General features: G+C 37.2%; 1 protein-coding gene and 1 long non-coding RNA gene across 6 annotated transcripts in view; both read right to left on the bottom strand.

Annotated features, from left to right (window-relative positions):
• LOC139969976 (uncharacterized) overlaps nucleotides 1–13,788 on the bottom strand; it is a 95,657-nt gene that overhangs the window by 72,318 nt on the left and 9,551 nt on the right. The gene's annotated exons all lie outside the window — the stretch shown is intronic.
• LOC139970285 (uncharacterized) lies at nucleotides 6,731–13,027 on the bottom strand. Its single transcript, XR_011794079.1, has 2 exons — nucleotides 8,215–13,027; nucleotides 6,731–7,789 (listed from the first exon to the last, which is right to left on the bottom strand). It is a non-coding gene; the product is annotated as an uncharacterized lncRNA (long non-coding RNA).

Genomic DNA, 13,788 nt, shown 5'->3' with positions numbered 1-13,788 from the left:
TATGGTGAATTATCTCACTGTCCAAATTATGAGGCTGATATTACGCTTACTAATGATGAGCCATTTTACATACGTCCCTATAGACTTTCAGATGAGGACAAAGTCATTGTCGCCAGTGAGCTTGACAAATTAGTGCGATTAGGAATCTTAGCGGTAGGACATCAGTCTTATACCTCACCGGTTTTCCTGATTCCAAAGAAGGGAACAAAAGACAAAAGAGTTGTCACAGATTTTCGCTACTTGAATAGTAGGATAAAACGTCTCAATCACCCATTTCCATTACTGAATGAGACTATCCGTACCATACAGGTAGGGTACTCTGGAGCCAAAATTTTGGGTGTTCTTGATTTAAAGTCTGCATTCTTCTGTCTGCCACTCAGTGTTCATGCACAACAATATACAGGTATTGCATCATTTCATGGAGGAAAGCATTATTATTATAAACGCTTACCACAGGGATTGAATTTATCTCCAGCGATCTTTCAGTCGAAAATTAATGATATTTTGGCAACGATCCCAAATTCAAATAAGTTCTGTATTGCTCATCATGACGATATTATTGTGTACAGTGCAGACAAACGATCTCACAAACAACACCTAAAGGCAATTTTTAAGGTTTTAATGGACAACGGATTGAAAATCTCTCCGAAAAAGTGTAGCATTTTTCAAAATTCAGTCCGATATATGGGACATTTGCTCTCAATAACCCCAGAAGGTGAGGCTTGTATCCAACCTTTGCATGACAGATGTGCAGCAATCAGGAACACACCGAAACCACACAATGTTAAGTCAGTAAGACGATTTGTAGGTGCAGTTAATTATGTGGCTTCGTTTTTCCCAAATATTCAAGCACTATTGAGACCATTACATCATTTGAGTCGTAAGAGAAAGGTATTTAAATGGACAGAGGAACATCAGTATGCATTTCAAAGTATTAAAGAGTTGTTGTGTAATCCACCTATATTGCATATGCCACAGAAATATGGTTGTTTTGTATTATATAGCGACACATCACGAGTAGCAACAGGATCGTACCTGACACAAAGAGTTAATGGCAAAGAGAATATTATTGCATATTACTCTAAGATATTACCACCAGCATGTCAGAGGTATAGTGTAACTGAATTAGAAATGATGGGTCTATTTATTAATGTGACAGCATTCAAACATTTATTGCAAAATGTAGAATTTGAGGCATATGTTGATCACTCAGCCATTGTTGAATTGTTTAAATCAAAACAAGAACCAGCAACTTCACGCTTACGTAAACTTCTGTCCAAATTGTCAGAATATACATTTCAGGTTGGTTATAAGAAGGGCTCAGAATTGGTTTTGGCAGATTATTTGTCTAGAGCACCACAGGAATTCCACTCTGAAATAGATCAGGTTGCTCAAGAGGTCAGTTCTTATGAGGATTTTTCAACTCCACCTAAGGAGACATTTAATCCAATCATGACAAGGTCAATGGCAAGGTCAATGGGAGTCAAAGTTCCAGATTTATTTCCGAATAAAGTCACTAAGGAGTCCAAGCAGGATTCCCCAGCCAAAGTATCAACAAATAGAGTTAATAGGACATCCATTCCTAAGGCAACACATTCTAATGAGCATGTTACACAGAGACCACAATCTGAGTCGCAGAAGAGGACTACACCAGTTGTTTTTAATGACAAGAGAGAAACATATATTGAAAGGCCTACTATTACTATGCCTAGTGAAAATAGACATACATATAGTCCTGATGTGTTAGTTGTGCCAAATTTTACAAGTGTTTCACAACCTTCAGAGCCAAGATTAGTGGATCAGAGTAGACATAGAGTGCAAGAGTTAGTCAGAGAACCACCACCAGAACTATTTGTTCAGCCAAAGCCAGTCATAACAAACATTGATCATTTGGTTACAGGGCACATTCCAAAACAAAAGGAATTGAATAAAGTCATGAAGGCAATTCAAGGAAAGCTGATCAAAAACTATGATCTGCCATTTGATGTAAAAGAGTTGCAAATTCAACAACAAACTTGTCCTTTCTACAAACCAATTTATGATTTTCTTGCACATGACATTATTCCAAGTAATGCTAAGCATGCTAGAACTGTTCGTTCTCAAGCAGAGGATTATTTGTTATGTAATAGTTTGTTATTCAGGATATTTTTGCATGAGACTAATGATGCTAAAATGACTCTTCAGTTAGTCGTACCTGAGACTATGGTGGAACAAATAATATCTCGATATCATGATGACTTGTTAAGTAATCATCAGGGTGTAATGCGTACATATTTGACCATTAGACAGCATTTCTATCTGCGCAATATGTTTCAACGCATCAGTAATTATATTCAGGCATGTCTCCGTTGTCAAGAATTCCGTAAGAAACCGGACAAATTGAGACAATATCATGCTCGCATTCCTGATTCTTATCGTCCTTTTGACAGACTTAGTCTGGATTTCAAGACTATGCCTATAACGGCTACAGGATTTAAACATTTGATGGTTGTTTGTGATGAGATCACTAGATTTGTTGTATGTGTTTCTCTTAAGACTCTTGATGCTGAAACAATATGTGAAGCATTATTGCAGAGGGTAGTCACAACTTTTGGTCCACCGTCTTGTATCATAAGTGATGCGGCATCTTCTCTTACAGGAAAATTAGTGGAGCTCTTAAGTAAAGCTTTAGGCATTGAACAAAAGTTCATCATGGAAGCTTACAGGTTGAAAGACACATTCAGACTCTTTCAAATTTCCTCAAAGTGAACTTAAATCAGTTTGGTACGGATTGGGTACGATTTGTCCCAACATCAGCCTATGCATATAACACATTTTCCTCTCCTCAGTTAGGTAGCTATAGCCCATTTGAACTTGCATTTGGACGTAAGCCACCAAATCTTACAAATTTATCATTCAATCCAATGGCAGGATTATCACAATCTCATGGAGAATATGCTGCATTGTTAAAGAAACGATTTGATCATTTGTCAAGGGTAATGTTAGTCTTACAAAAGAAGCAACAAGATGCTCAAAATGTTAAGATAAGTGCAAAACTAGACAAAGGTGCAATTTATTCAACGGGTCAATTAGTGTATCTGTATAAGCCAACGTCTTCCTCCTTGACTGCGAACTCTCGCAAAATTGCTGCTGAATGGTGTGGACCACTAGTGATCCATCAAGTTTTGGATAGGACTCATTATTTGTTGGCCACTCTCAAAGGAGAAATTCTTAGTGATGTATTCAATTATAACAGGCTTAAACCATGTTTTGTAAGAGCATCTTCTGAAACTAAGAATATAACAAACATTCAGAAATTGCGTCAGGTCTTGAAAACAAAGGGTTCATCAAGTGAAAAGGTTGCTCTAATGAGAAATGTTTTGAGTAGTAACACTTCTAATGCAGAAAATGTTAATGTCATGCAAGATGCACATATTGAGTTTCATGATGAGTTTGGTAACATTTTGCCAGGGGTAACTTCAGATCACATCATGTGTCTTATGACCACTAAGCGAATGAATGTTGCATCCTTTTTAGAGAATAGAGCACATAATGAAGGATTAGCAATTCCATATCCTTCCATTAAAGATAGCATATTAAGGCAAAAGAAAGTTTTTGCAAATGCTCCACAAGGAGACATGAAAGTCCAACGTGCTCGATACAAATTGGGTGAATTACAGGTTCTGGTCACCTATCAGACACCATGTTTTCCAACAGGCTTTAAGAGTCATGATTTTTGGTGGAATGTAGGAAAGTATTCCGACACAGGGGAAATCATGAATTTTCTCCATGAAAAGGGATTGAACAGTACAGGCAGTCCAGGCAGGATGTTGCAAACATTATATGGTTAATATGTATAACTGCATAATTGTTTAAGTTCAGATGAACATGTGTTTTACCCACAATTGTATGAATGGAATGCGTCATGGCAATTACCTGCATACCTATTAAGTGGAAGTCATTGTACTGTATGGTGTAACAATATAAGCTTTATTGTTAAAAACGCCACCAAGTGACCTAGTTTCATCTTTTATAACAAATGTGTAATGAGTATACCTTATTTCTCCTTATGAATTCGTTCAAACGTTTACCCGGCAATTAGAACATATCCGGAATATTAGCAACATGGGTTTTCATATATTGAGAAATATTTTAAGGATATTTACATTGCATCATTTATGTTATATTGAAGGCTATTTAGAGACAGCATTGGTGAGATGCAACTTTTGCTTACAGCAACAGTTATGGAAGCAAATGAAAGTATAGATCTTTTGAGGAAATTATGTATATATTTGCTTTTCCTCAAATATTCATTCAAAAGTAAATTTCTTCAATGATGAAGCAAGAAGTTTAAAAGACAAGATGTTAAGTATTATGTAAATTTGAAGAAAGATTTGTTGATGTCATAGTCTATGGGGTCTCTTTTATGGTATCGAATATCTAGTACTTTGGTACTTTACTAGATCATTTCGGAGTGCATACCTAGGGTCACCATGCTATCGAGTCACATTTTGTTGATTTTCTTGAAGTGGATGTATATGATTCACAAGGTTTCAAAGCAGTTTTGAAACTATGCCTTCATTTAAAGAGGAGGTACTTTGTAAATGAGTTTGTAATATTTTAAGGTTCTTTTTGTAATATACGCAAAAATGTTATGGAACACTAAGGTGTTCGGTTCAGTTAAAAGATAACTACAAGTACTGATTTCGCTTAACTCCCGTTAAAATTCGTTGATAGAAAAATAATCGGATTTCTACGTTTTTTTAATCGAAATTCCCCGATTTTTATCGAAATTCCCCGAATTTTAACGATTGGTTATCTCAGTCATTTCCTTCGTGGAATTTTCAACGATGCGTTGAAATTCTTTTGTAAACGAAATAGAAGGTCAATATGTGGTTACGCGAATCGTCGGAAAACGCGTAACTTCGTTTATCAGTATCAATTAGACTTTGGTACAGTCGTTTGAAAGAGGGAATATTTACAAGAGCATTCTCAGGCTTGTATGAGTAGTAATGCACATAAATTCATGTAGCTAAACTGGCGGGGGACGTTTTCTTACTGTGAACCCCAAACACAGTGACATAAGTCTTAACTTAGCCAGGTCTAATAGAGGGCTGCAGTACAAGCTATGTACCACGAGGCACCCTTCCAGATAAGTTGAAGTTCTGTTTAACCATTTAAATAACAATGAATGGACATATAAACTTGGTTTACTTGCAGATTACTAAAAATAGTTATTTTTAAGAGATGTAAATTGGTTTTTATGAGAGTTGAAGTATGAAACTTTGTTTCCGAGCGAAAACATGTTACTTGAAGCAAAATAAAGATGCCCCGCCCATTCTGCCAGGACGCTTCCATTTTTCAAAAAGGCGTTTTCTCTTTTTATTTTTTCTATTTTGTTTACATTTTAAACATGAAAATTATTCAAAAATATGTAAAGAACTTAGTAATGTACTGCAAACTATCTATAAAAAAACAGAAAAACGATGTTTTAGGCATGAATAATGTGTTCAATATAACTAAAGTAGTAGGTCAATAGTCATGAGCTCATGACTGTCGTCAATTCGTTTTCTCAGTTTATATTTGCGACAATTCACCCGTGTACATCGATCAATGGCATGGTGAAATCCCGTGTGAAAATATATTAAAGAGGCCATGACACGAAAAATCCAACTCATCGAGAGTAACTTCCTCTGAATCTATGAGAAAATCTATGTTCAAAACTATCCTCAACACCTTGAAAACCTCAAGGACTAATTAGTAATTAACGTTTTAATATTCGCATCCGAAAATAGATATCTGAGAATGCGATTTCACAACAAGACAATGATGACGTCATGTTAGGAACACACGTGCAAAGCCCAGGCATGTATCGGACACGCGACGATCATACCGTTCCATATACACGCACATTTACACTGAGAGAACAACCACTGTATTACGCTATATCGTTAGAAATTTCAAGTTTGTTTTTCAACTGTTGTAAACTATCCGAGAGAAATGCCGGTCCGTTGTGTTGTTGGGGGTTGCATAAATATCATTACCCATGCAATTAGCCTTCATCCATGGTTGAAGGACGAAAAAAACACGGCGATTATGACCAAGTTAGTGCACAACACCAGCGCCGATTTCACTGGGCCTAGCCAGTATGCAGCTCCGAATGAAGCGAACACTTCACGGAAGCATACTACGATCCCTCCTTTTTGTTATGAAATAAAACAAATGGACTTTAACGGTTCGACATAAAAGAGTCATTCTTCTGTCAAGTAATCCACAAAAAACTACTCTGAAGACCAGATCGGGGAACAGGAAACCTCCAATGGGGCAAGTGGCGATCCTTAGGAGGTAGCGCGCCGAGCACTAGTAGTGCTATAGTATTAGCGTTACTACACTGAAGTCGCAATAGACGAAGAGATTTTACTGTATCATCTAAATTAACACCCCCTTCATTGCTCTATTGTATACTAATAAGCTATGAGGTTAGCTTCAGAAGCAATGGGTTACATCTTCTTGTGAACAAATCTCAGTGCCCCAATTTATTTCTGGAATATGCTGGATCAGTTAGTTATAGCAATAATTTCTTATTCCTATTCCAGGAAAACCATTTTTTATGTTGTGGAGGGAGTGGGGGTAATGGGGATGGGTCAAAATAGGTAGGTAAAAAGATTTTATTCCAAAGGGTGTTTAATTAAATCTCAAAGCGATTTATTTTAAAGTCACAGAGCCAAAAATTCACACAACATAGTTCAAGTGTTAAATCATTGAACAAAATTTATTCAATATCAGTTCTAGACAGTCATTCTGGACAATCTGAACTAACATTAACAACAATCATTGTATTATATGACATAAAAGTAAAACTGTACTTTCCATAAACATTATCATTCTTAAATAACACTAATGTGATTTGTGACATCAAAGGAGGTTAAAAGAAAACAACTTACATGAATTTTTTTGCTTTAAGCCTACAAAGCAGTTGCATGTCCATCGCTATCAATCGTTGTTGTGACAAATTAATTAGAATAATCCAGAATCAAATACAATAAAGGGTTATTTAAACCAAGAAACACTGCACGAAGTAACTCACATGCAAAAATGTTACACAAGCACGACGACACGTACAACACTGATGATGGGCAATGTGAAACACAGCATCACACGCATTAAAACAATCGAAGACCATTAACAGGGTGTACTGCTGAGTTTTTGAAGAAAGACTACAAAACAAACCAACTGCTGCTGAAGAAACAAAGTCTAAACATTCAAGAGTTCTGCTGCCTCCATTGGTCTTTATTATGACTTTTCTGTCAAATATCATTGGTGATATGGATATTTTGGCTTCCAGATTAAAGGTACGAATCAAACGTCTGGGAGGTAAATGCCCCTAAAAAGGTCAATGCCCGTTCCCTTATGCACATATTATATGACATCACGGTCACGCCAATACTTGTGTCCAAATGCTTCAAAACATGCCTTTTCTTTCATTGTTGATGTTGGGTCTGGAAAATAACCTTTTCATCCTGCATTAAAAGTCTTGAATTTCAATATATCAACACTGAGGGAACCCTGACGGTTGATAATCCAACACAATTGTAGTTTAGAAAAGGTGTTCCTGGAGGAATTTCTCAACCAAGGCTTCCTATACAATGAGTTTTCTCCTGGCAACTTGAATCCAGTGTAATGACCATTGGCTGGAAAATCACTTCTGATCCTTTGGACTGCACATGATGGTAGCACAACCCTGACGCGTCTTGCTAGGAACCCCAAGTATCATTGAACCTGTTGACCGTAGGCTATGTATCTGTACTGCCTGGGAAAAAATTTATAAAAGTTAAAAATGTATTAATGTTGGCCATGATGTCCACAATAACAAGCAGGCATACAATGTACAGTTATGGTTACATTTGTTGTGATTTTACACCTTCCGTGTATCATGAAACATTCTTTTGTTTCAGAAAATTGATTTGCAAAACTCCAGGCCAAAGTACTAGCCAAGTAATAATGAGTATGAAATAACACATATGCCTACCTAGCATGGCGGCATAATGCAACTTACATCCCCGAGCCAAACTTTCAGTATGCAACAACCCTACTAGTACTACACACTCTACATATGAGTTGTAAGTTACCGTAACACAACGCACAATACGGTTTAGGGTGTTCCGCGAATTCCAACAACACATGCACAAAATGGACTGGATTTTGTTTTTAAATGCTTCGTTAATAAATTCTTACCACGTTGTATGTTCCTTGCAATGGTTTCGAACGGATTTCTTCTTCGATATGTTGTGGAGCTTCAATTTCGGCTCGTTTAACAGGCTCGAACTGATACGGTTCTAACACCTCCGCTCCACCCTCAACGTTCGGTTCAATATTGGAATGATCATCGCCTTCACTCTCTGCTTCGAATATGAGAAAGGGCACTCTAATTATAGCCCAATTTCACTGCCTAGTGAAGAACCATTATCACTTTGAACTTCGGTTGCCGCAATTGGTTCTGGATCCGTCATTTCACAGGAAATTTTGATTTGATATCGCACTTGTGATCGGTGTTTTGTTTAGTAACTACTAGTGGTATGTGTACTTGTCTACTGTGTACGTGAATGGTATATTCGGAGGATCGTAAATGTGTTCAAAACGTGACGTCACATGACGTCATGCGAATCGGAAAATTTTCGAGTAAACAAAGTTTCAAACGCCGAAAAGGGTAAATTCATTCTCAATTTTCGACTTGAAAAATCAAGTTTTAAACTGGCAGAATGGTTGATACATGTTCTAGAGAACATTCTTTGATGGATCCCAAAAATATAGGACTTTGAAATTTTCGTGTCATGGCCACTTTAACCCCAAAAGACGCAAATGGTCGTTCCAGAAAGTACCGTTATAACATTAACAACACATGGCCAGTTTGCTCTCTCAGGTCCGCACGTGTACAGCCATTTTTTTCACACATGGTATTATGCTGTGCATGCATTGCGGGCGGGATTGCGGCAAACATAAATGGAAATGAATGAATACGAAAAACTTACGATATTCTTCACAAATATTGATGCTTAGATAAGTGCTTCCTCACAATCAACGAGCCGCCCTAAAATTCGCTCCGCTTACGTTAAAACTTCTATATATATAACACATTGAAAAACCCGAGTATTTACACACATAATTCCCACTGACATTTGTCACAGAACATAAGTAGGTCATTGACATTCGAACTTGGCAACTTGCCCAAGTTCATCGCACCATGGGAACGACACAACACATTGAACATGATGTTAAATTCTCCCGCCATCTGGACGCCGAGTGTAAATTTTAGTGTAATAGGCAAATTATGAATGGTACTGCGCAGCGTGGTTAAATCTTAACATATTGCGACACAAATTTTGGGCAAGCTGTTGTTGAAGTTACTTTCATATCAAATGTAAGGTACTGTATCATGTATGTGACACAAGAGAAAGAAAATGAAATCAGAGGCTGCTAAAACCAGTTTGAACTTGATTTTTACAACCCATCGCAGAACACGTGCGTGCGTAATTTGTTTTCTTAACATGACTTTTAATGAGTAAGTAGGAAAGGTGGGTAAGTTTGCTAATTTAGGCGAGTTTTTGTTTAAAATCTTGTGATAGACAAATATATTGTTTTTTTCTCCTTCAAAGTTACGATGTTGCCGAAGGCGGAGTTATATAAATTCAGTGATCTGAACTTCTGAAGACCATGAATACTGATCATGTGTGTTAGACAATTATTATTACACGAAAGGTTCGCAATATTATTGAGCCTAATTAGTAATTAACATACACTGATCGTTGTCTTGCTGCCTGAATTGCTACCTGCTGGAAAAGAAAACCTTAATTATTGTACTCATAACGTCCTATTTTGATTAAAAGTCGAGTGACGGTCGAGGTCGAGTCGAAAAAGCCGCGATCGGGAAACGGCGTTTAAACGTTTAACCGACCGGCAGGTGAAACGGTTAGCGAAATATCTGTTAGGTCACACCCTTATTTAATCACACACAAAAAAAACGACCTTATTCAATGAAAATATACTGAAAGCCATATCGCAAAAACACAAAATCGCTTATAACTCGAAAACGGAAGGAGACATCGACTTTCGTCGGCTGTATAGGGATTTCCTAAACCGAATTTTGATGCGCTCTATCCACCTGTGTCATTTATGAGCTTCTCTGACGTAAGCTGCAGTACGTAATTTCTCTATACCAGTTCCGCGAAATTTATTTACGCAGTAAACATCGTTCATTATGTTTTCGTTCACAACGAATATTCAAAGTTGTGCTCCACACGCTTCACAGATATTGTTTTATGTCGTTCATTTTCAATTCTACTTTAAAATTACATTTTCGAACGATGCATTGCATGCCTTATCAAACATTCCTGATTAGTAAAACTAGAGAAGGATATTCAAATATATATTATTTTCATTTGATATGATTTTATGAGTTGTTCCACTTGAAAAACGATGATAAAACCGAAAAACAAAACATTTACTTCTCATGTGACGCATACCGGGAGACTCATAAAAACTCCCCCTTCTCATTAAATTAAATTTACATGCCGTCAGGCCAGTTGAAAGCCGTCAGGCCAGTTGAAAGCCCTCCCCAGTAATGTTTGATCAACTCTTCTCAATATACAATACTCAAATAAGCAATGAAAATATATTCATTTTCCACAGAAATCTACCCAACGTGGGCCCCAAGTCACTGCTTTATTTTCTTAGTAGTCATGGAAACAATTGTTTGCAACTCTCTTGCTGGCCAGGTGTTTTCAAGTTTTATTAATAGCACGACTTCTGATTGGTTCATTCAAGATAAACTTTCTATCCCTGCTGGATTGTTCTACTTATATATATATGAATGAATATTTGGGTTTCAATTAACTTAGTAACAGGTAACATCTATTCCATTACGAACAGTAGGGGGGTAAAATAATGTTTGCTTGTAGAGGCAGCCAGCCAAAGGTTCTGCAGTGCTAAACCCCACGAAGATAAAATACTATGCTAATTAACATATGGTAGGCGTGAATTTGACAAAGCCAGGTTTATGATTGGACTAAGCCTCTCAAGAAAGTTTGGTGGAGGGGATATCCAGGGTAGGGAATGCACATGTAAGCAGCATACTATAGGTGGCCCAGACCCAGGCTGCGACCTTAATTACCAGGGCAGTCAATCTGCATTCGCGGGCAACTTACAGTAACGGGTTAGGGGGAAAATAACAGTTTTTTTTTTTTTTTTTTTGCGTGCATTGAAGCCGGGGGAGGTTTTTTGGTCGGAATGCAAAAAAGTTTGAGAATGCGGTTCTGTAGTAAACGGTACTGTAGTACGTCAAGTAACACAGGAATTTATTGGGAATAAAGATCTCTTTTGATATCCAGCTACGAAAGTACTGTTTCATTGTTGATATTTTTTTCCTTGTTTTTCTGACACTGCGTTCCTTGGTGAGTTAACTTAAACTTATCCTAGTTAAATACTAGCCTATAACAGTCGTAGAATGTGCTTGTTACGATCGACCAAGACTAGTTTTTATTATCCTAGCCAAATCATTTTTCCAAACACCTAGTACAGAACTAACTCTGTCTTATATACAATCAAACTTTTGCAACGATTGTAATATTCCTCGGCAACTTCTGGTATAGTCTGAAAACGGCTGTAGTTACACTAAGGATTCAACGCAAGTCACAACCTTGATATGTCTAGAATTGCCTTGGCGGTTTTTGATCGCGATAACTTTCGTGGAAATTTCGTTGAAACTTTGTTGGCAACCGTGCCCGCAGTAGTCTAAATCTTGTCAACGAAATTTTTCGTTTTTAATCGATTTTCAACGATTTTCAACTTTTGTTATCGATCGTTGATTTTTTTTTCAACGGGAGTTAAGCGAAATCAGTACTGTAAGTCAAGTTTTCTCTGATCTCTCCCCAATCACGGCATGATTTCACTTTTGATATATATGTATTATTGATGTATGAAATGCATAAATGTATTTTGTAAGAGATACTGCATATTTTGCTGTGTCATGTAACTTTAAGATACCTTGACGGTATATATATATATATATATTTTTTTTAGATTACATCATATGATGTCATCAATATTGAAAAGGTACACTTCAAATTCATGGAGATAGTGTCAAAGTGTCAATGTATATACCATATGATCGTTTTAATAATTCGTAACCTAGATGTTAACCTTTGAGATATATGCAGACCATTTATTGAAGTCAATGAATATTAGTGAATGTGCTTACAGTACTCTACCTTCTTGAGATAATGATAAGTTAAAGCAGTATGATGTTAAAATTTTGGAGTATCAAAAATTTTTAAAAGATTGAGGGGGATGTTATGAAATAGTGATGCCATCTCTTTGATGTTACCGAAACACTCCATCGAGACACCTTACGGGCCTCTTGTATATTTATCTAGGTCATGGATTCAGTTTTCCCACAAGAAGTTTTTTAACTATCTTATTGAATCTTGGTACAGGGCCTTTTCCCAAAATAGATTCCATTATGTCTGTGGAACATTCGAGAAGGTTCTCTCACGTGGTATGGAAGTTTCCATGGAAAGGGGATGGACTTCCAAACTCCCAACCAATCAGGGCAGATCAGTGCCAGTGCACTTATTTTTATATCATTAAGTTAATACAGGATGGTCAGTTTATTGGCTGCCTACTGATTGTGCGCAGAGGGATTTTGTAGAAGTAAGGTATAAAAGGAAAAGGAGGCCGAAAGTTTTATCACTTGGTCAGCAAATTTATCACTCCGCCGAAAGTTCATCACTCCTAATTGTTTAATTGACGGAGTCAAGTCAAGTCAAATCATTGTAATTTAGTTTTATTTGTAAAGAGAATCGACAGAGAAGAAATTATACCGAATCATTAAATCAAATCCTATCTCGTCAACTTGTTTTTGTGTGAAGTCATTGTTTTCGCCCGTTCGAGACATCTCCTGAAGAAGCATAAATACGGCATCAAGATATCCCAGTACCTTTCTATCGCGAGTCCCCATTTAGTATCACTATCGGAGGAGCCGGGCTCGACACAATATTACAATAACTCCGCAACCGGAGTCAGAATTCATTCATACTTGATATAAATGTGTTAGTAGATAGTGGGTACATGGTAATATATGTATAAGTTGATAGTATGCATATTTATTATTAGGGGGCGGGGCTTAAGTTGATTTTCACTAAAATAGCTTGTAAACACGGTAACTGGACGACAAGTTGGATTGAAGTCATACTTGGATTATATATGCGCCATAGTGAGAAGAAGAGCCCTATTGATTTTGGTGCTCATCTCAAGAATATTAATGAAGTCACAGGGTCAAATGTAAACATTTTCAAAATTGAATCATACTTTATGTTGAAGGTTTTGGTAGATAGCGGGTACATGATAATGTATGTTCAATGTGATTTTATGCACATTTATTAGGGGGCAGGGCTTGAGTTGATTTTTGCTAAAAATTGCTTGTAAACATGGTAAGTTAACATATTTATTAGGTAGGTCTACAGCAGGGCTCGAAATAAGCGGCGGCTAGTGCGGCCATGGCCGCGGGTGCCCTCGCCACTGGCCGCGATGCCCAAGGGAAAATTACTACTATCAAGGCCAGTACTGGCCTTGCCCTTTTTACCCATTGGCCTCAGTGCCTTTTGCAGGAATAGGCATTGGACAAATGCGACTTTGAGAATGACAAAAAAAACGAATCATATGTTCCGAAAAAGCGTGGCTATTATTCGCGGAAAATGATGAAGAGCATGCTAGCGTATCACGGTCACAGGACGTGAATAACGAACTGTGATCGAA

The sequence above is a fragment of the Apostichopus japonicus genome, chromosome 7 (assembly GCF_037975245.1).
Source record: "Apostichopus japonicus isolate 1M-3 chromosome 7, ASM3797524v1, whole genome shotgun sequence".
In the NCBI taxonomy this organism is placed as follows: Eukaryota; Metazoa; Echinodermata; class Holothuroidea; order Aspidochirotida; family Stichopodidae; genus Apostichopus; species Apostichopus japonicus.
This window is presented reverse-complemented; position numbering and strand designations above follow the sequence as displayed.